General features: G+C 42.8%; 1 protein-coding gene across 2 annotated transcripts in view; it reads left to right on the top strand.

Annotated features, from left to right (window-relative positions):
* Positions 1-2,405: 2,405 nt before the first annotated feature.
* per2 (period circadian clock 2) overlaps positions 2,406-6,000 on the top strand; it is a 47,796-nt gene continuing 44,201 nt past the window's right edge. Inside the window, exon 1 of one of the 2 annotated variants that reach the window (XM_052017707.1) lies at positions 2,406-2,628. The gene's annotated coding sequence lies outside the window, so the exon portion shown is untranslated. The remainder of the gene's footprint in view (positions 2,629-6,000) is intronic. The other variant, XM_052017706.1, reaches the window with a different exon arrangement.

Genomic DNA, 6,000 nt, shown 5'->3' with positions numbered 1-6,000 from the left:
AAGAAGATCATGTTTTACCAACTTGACTGAATTCTTTAAGAAATTAATACCTCATAGGATCTGAGAGAAAGTGACAGCTGAATCAAAATTGGCTGTTTCAGAAGCAAAAAAGTAAAATTTATTTGTGGTTTTAGTGGCTGGTAATTGGTGATTGTAATTTGTTTATTATTTTCATATGTACCGAGATGCCATGAAAAACTTTGTTTTGCACACCATCCATACAGATCATTTCAAAACATAAGTACATTTAGGTAGTACAAAAGGAAAAGCAATCACAGAACGCAGAATGCGATGTTAGTGTTACAGTTATAGAGAAAGTGCAGTGCAGGTAGACAATAAGGTGCAAGGGCCATGACAAGGTAGATTGTGAGGTCAAGTGTTCATCTTTATTGTACAAGAAGTCCATTCAAGAGTCTTATAACAGTGGGATAGAAACTGTCCTTGAGCCTGGTGGTGTGTGTTTTCAAGCTTTTGTATCTTCTGCCTGATGGAAGGATGGTTGATCTAAGACAAACACTTTCTAGGTCTCACTGCACAGTCCCTTGTCTTTTGCAGTATTTGTCAATGAATTGGACTTAGATCCCACGAGTAAAAATTTGAAAATGTTACAAGGATTGATGGATACTAATGAAGAAAATTGTAAACTGTGGGAAGAAATCAATGGACTGTTCAGCTGGACAGCAAAGTGGCAAATTGTCTTCAGTCTGCAGAAGTGTGTTTTATAGTCCCCCAATACATTGGGGGACTATAAATATGGCAAGAGAATTCAGACTGTGGCAGAATGGTAAGAAGAGTGGAGAAGCAGAGGGAGCATAAGTTGCATGACCACTGGTCTCGTAGGGTAAAGAAGAATTAAATATATTAGTGAAAAAAGCAGATGTGATACTTTAATTAAAAAAAAGGAAATGCTAACGATACTGAGCAAGTCAGGCAGCGTCTGTGGATAGAGAAATAGTTAATGTTTCAGGTTGATGATTATTCATCAGAACTCCTTGACCATATGTGATACTTTATTGGCCACAGCATGGAAAAATGGAACAGGGAAGTAGTGCTATAAAAGTATAAAAGGCTATTTAGGCCACGCTCAGAATACTGCATGCCGTTCTGGATGGTATCATAAAGACAGTACTTACAGGAGATTTATGGGAATGTTGCCAGGACTATTGAACTTTTTTTTTGGTTCTTTTGGCTGAACTGGGTTGTTTTTTTAGGCTGAGGGAACATTTAGTTAAGGTATAGCATAATGTGAGACATAAATAGGGTGATTAGGAAGGACCTATTTCAATTGGCAAAAAGATAACTAGGGGGAATGGATTTAAGATAATTGGTAGAAAGAACATGTTTCATATTATTCATATTTTTCATTTTTTCTTATGACACAGGAGGACATTTGGCCCATTGAGTCAATGCCACTCCCAGAACATTCCCATCAATTCCATCCCACTTATCTCCCTCACTCCCTGTTCTCTCTCATGTGCCCATTGACTCCAACCTAACTCTCCTACCAAGCACATATGCCATGAGTAATTTACAACAGATAATTAGCCTATAATCTTTGGGATGTGGGAGGAAACTGGTGTACCCGGGAGAAACGTTCAAGGAAGAATGTGCAGATGCCACACACAGACAGCGCCAGGGCCCATTATTGAACTTGAGTTGCCGGAGCTGTGCGGCAGCAGCATTACCTGCTGCACCGCTGTCATCCACCCCTAACCCTCACATGGATGAGACGGATGCTGAAAGAGAGAAAGTCAGAATAGCATGATGGAGGTCTGTAGCTCATTCCTTGAAAAGATAGTGTTTGCAGAAATTCTCTGCTCATTAAAGAGATATTTGGATGAACACTCCCTTTACAGTAACCGACAAAGCTGTGGACTAAGATCTGAGAAGTGGAATTACATTGGGTAATTCTTTTCCAGGGAGCACAGGCACAGTGGGCAAAGGGCCTCTTTGTAATACATTACTCTCTGTGATTCTTTGAATAACAATTTGTTGCTCAAGTCAGAAGCAATATGAGAATATTCACAACTCCCGGGGTATCACCAACAAAACAAAAACCACTTTAAATTTGCGAACAATTTCAAGCCATTGTCTCTGTCTGCATAATATCTTTCACCACAGTGCCAGCCACACGACAGAAACCGCACCCCTATAATTCATGCTTGCACCATCATCTGATTGGACAGCCAATGCTACACTCCCAGTGCAAAAACCAATTACTTAACACCAAGGCTCGCTCTGCGTTCCCCCCTCTGCGATAAGGATTTAGAGCACTGCGCAGCTCGACAACAACACATTGGATTCCACGTGAGGGCTGTGTGGATTGATTGACTGATGGACAGAAGATGCAGCCAATGGCAATGCGCAGGCCGGAGTCGTCCCTGGCGTAATAATAGTAGGGAAGCGCCACTTGGAAGCTGTGAGCCAATGAGGAAGCTGCAAGGTCTGGCTTGTCACGTTCTCTGATGTGTGCAGCAGCGCGGACCCAAGCGGAGTGTAGCGAGCTGTCCCGATCGCTTTAATTTACAGCGATAGACGGACAGTGGTCGGCAGCAGTGCATTTTAGCCTGCATGAGTGTTTTTGTTTGTTTCACTTTTCCATGACTTTCCTCTAACGTCCCCAAAAAGGTAGGGAATACATTGCAATATTTCCTGTGACTGTAGGTAGGTTACTCTACACCTGATGGTTATATTGCATAGGTCTCATGATTTTATCTAGCGATTGAATGCGTTGTAGTTAGAATGATTTAGGCTGTCAGTTTGAGGTTTTCATAAGTAAGTGGGAATCTGGTGTTCTATACATCAGTTACGTAATCCCTCTGGTGCTGGGGAAACGTGTTGATGTGTGTCATGAGAAGTATGTTTACAGAGATAAGATTAACTGGTCATCCAGTGGTGGCATTAATTTCACCGTGAAGTAGTCTGCGTTGTTCGTGCACCGAGGTAAATTAAAGCGACCTGGCAGGCAGTTGCCTTTTGTTGTGATTAGTTACAAAGGCAGAGCTGTGCTAACTCGTTTCGATCGGTTTCATTTCCTAAGTTTTCATTTAACTGTCTATCGATATTTCAGCCGACGTCGAAAGGCTGGACTGTCTGATGGTCGTCTGCTCAATGTCTTTACCCTGCTGGGGGGAAAACAAGGAGCTCGTGCTTACAGCAGTTTAAATCTGAAATCGTGATTGGCGTAGTACAGTTTTCTTTAACCTACTGATTAAGTTTATTGTGAAGCTGTCAGATGATAGCCAGTGATTTGTCGTGTCGTTGCTGCGTTACAGCCAGAGCCAATGCAGTGTAAGAATTGTGCGAATACGAACATGCAAGTACAATATTTAGAACAAATCTTCTGAACAGCCAAGCCACAAGTCAAATAATCCAACTGTGGGAAAGAGTACTATTCGGCCCATTATTCCTTTGCTCACCTATGCAACTAATCCCACTGCGCCCCTTCTCCGCCTAAAACCCAAACTATCCTCACACCCACTGCTATATTTGATTGGGTGCATGTGAATTTGACCAATAATATTTTGGGATTTTAAGTTTCATTGGATCAAAGCAGTATGCGTGTGATGTGTGCCAGTTACATAATTCTGGGCAGTTGCATTCCTTATGTATTTATTATTGGTTAGAAATTGTATCACTGGTATAAAAGTTAAATTGAGTTAGATTGCTTTAGAGATCTCTGGATGTTAGATTGCTTCAGAGATCTTCTCTGGGTGAAATATTGCCCATCATGAAAATCGTCAGTGGGCTGGTCATGTTATCATAGGTGACATTTTTTCTGGTATCAGGCATGCACCTAATGAGGGCACAATTTGTGCAATGCCCAATTCGACTCCTGTTGGAGCTTTAAAGATACAGCCTGTGACCATCGTTCAACAGTCCCAGTGCAACTGGAAGCACATGCATTATTTTGTTGCTTTTCCTGTTACTTAAAGGGAGGTTCAGCAGCTTCAGAACTGTGAGCTGCCCGAGAACTTTCCAAAGTCCATGGATTCTGCTAAATTAACAGAGAATTTAGTTAGTGAGATATACTAATTTAAATGGGTGTCTCAGTGGTGACACTACTGGCAGTGGTCTGTTACTGGATGCAATGTTAAAGCATTACTGGCTATGCAGGGTGGGTCAGTCAACTTTGGATATGAGACGCACATGCCTACTTGTGATGAGACCTCTTGCAGACCACTTGGGTGTACAGTGTAGTCGTGGGTTCCAAGGATTTTGTCACTGAGGTATGTGAAATGCTGCACAAAGAGCTGCGACCATGCTGTCATGCATGGACTGCCCTCACTGTGGAGCTCAAGGTCACCTTAACTCTCAAATTCTTCTCTGCAGGATCCTTCCAAGTGCTACAGCAGATCTCCCCAGGTCTCCCTATTTGCTGCTGAATGCTGCAATAGAAAGGTCACCCAGATGCTGTATCCACAAAGAAATTATTTCAGCCATTTTGATTTCAGTGAACAGCGGAAGATATCTCAGGCACTGAGGTTTGCCAGCATCTTGTTGACTGCACTTGTGCCCCATAAAAGCTCCCATTTATGACTTGGACCTTTTCCTCAACAGAAAGAGTTTCCACACTTTAAATGTGCAGGTGTTTATGGATCATCAGAGAGTTTTGGCGATGCAGAATGCCATGTTTCTGGGGTGAATACTTCACACATTCATCCTCAGAGAAACCAAACTCCCAGACATTATCCTTGGAGACACAAGAGACTGTAGATGCTGGAATCTGGAGTAACACCAAAAGTGCTGGAAGAACTCAGTGGATCAGGCAGCATCTATGGAAGGAAGTGAATAGTCGATATTTCGGGTCAAAACCCTTCATCTGGAAGTCCAGATGAAGGGTATTGACCTGAAACATTGACTGCTTATTTCCCTCCATAGATGCTGCTTGACCCGCCAAGTTCCTCCAGACATCTTCCTTGGCTAGTCCTGTCTGGAGGGATAGGTCCTGGGGGACAAAAGCAACCCTCCACTCCCCTGGCCCCTGACAATAGTTTGCAGCCCTTCCATAGCTCCTGAGCGTTGGTACCACAAGTGTCAAGTCACTTCCAGATTCATTGTGGAGAACACCATTGATCTTCTAAAAATGAATTTCTAGTACTTGCATCAATCTGAGGGTTCCCTGTAGTACACCCCCAGCAGGGGTGGAGACTTCATCATGGTGCACTCTGTGCTCTACACTCCAGCAACCTAATGCTGGAGGAAAATTGAGACCTGGAGCCTACATGAGGCACAGACTGAAGAACAGACGGATCAGGAGAATACAGAAGGCAGCCAAAGATCCTCCAGCAGAATACCCCCAGTCTCATTGAGCAGTGGAATGGAAAGAGGAGCATTGACTGCACAGGCAGGTAGGGCCTCCTACTTCCAGGCTTTTCCTGTGGTAGCTTTGCTAGGACTCTCCCACAACCTCCATCCTGGCAGTTTTTTCACAGAGAATGCCAAGTTCTTCTCACTAAATCTAGATGCATTGTTTCTCTCAAAATAGCCCAACACAAATGCTGGTTAGAAGATTGAGAGTCCACGGTTTAAAAGGACCAGTGGTATTATGAATGAGAAATTGGTTGAAGGACAGAAAGCAGAAAGCTATGGTAAACAGTTCCATTCCAGACAATGGCGTTCCTTAAGTACGAGCACCATTAGGTTTTATTTTGATGTATCAACTTTTGAATATGGCTCTGCTGTGTAGGATTTCAAACTTTGCAGATAACACAGAACTTGGAGGTCAAATCAGCAATGAGGACAATAGTAGAAGACAACAAGACGACATAGAAAGGCTGGCAGGTTGGGCAGACAAATGGCAGATGAAGTACAAAGAGATTCATATTGGCAGAAGTAGCCAGAAGAGCCGATGTAGACTGTATGGCACAGTTCTAAAGAGAAACAGACATTGGCTTTGTATGTCCACAAATCTTTGTAAGTGGCAGGATGTGTTGATGGAGTGCTTAGTAAAGTTTGTGGGTTTCTGTGGTTTATAGATAGAAGCATTGAGAACAAAAA

This window comes from Pristis pectinata, chromosome 6 (assembly GCF_009764475.1).
Source record: "Pristis pectinata isolate sPriPec2 chromosome 6, sPriPec2.1.pri, whole genome shotgun sequence".
NCBI lineage: Eukaryota > Metazoa > Chordata > Chondrichthyes > Rhinopristiformes > Pristidae > Pristis > Pristis pectinata.
The sequence above is the reverse complement of the archived record's forward strand: the minus strand, read 5'-3'. Positions and strand labels throughout refer to the sequence as shown.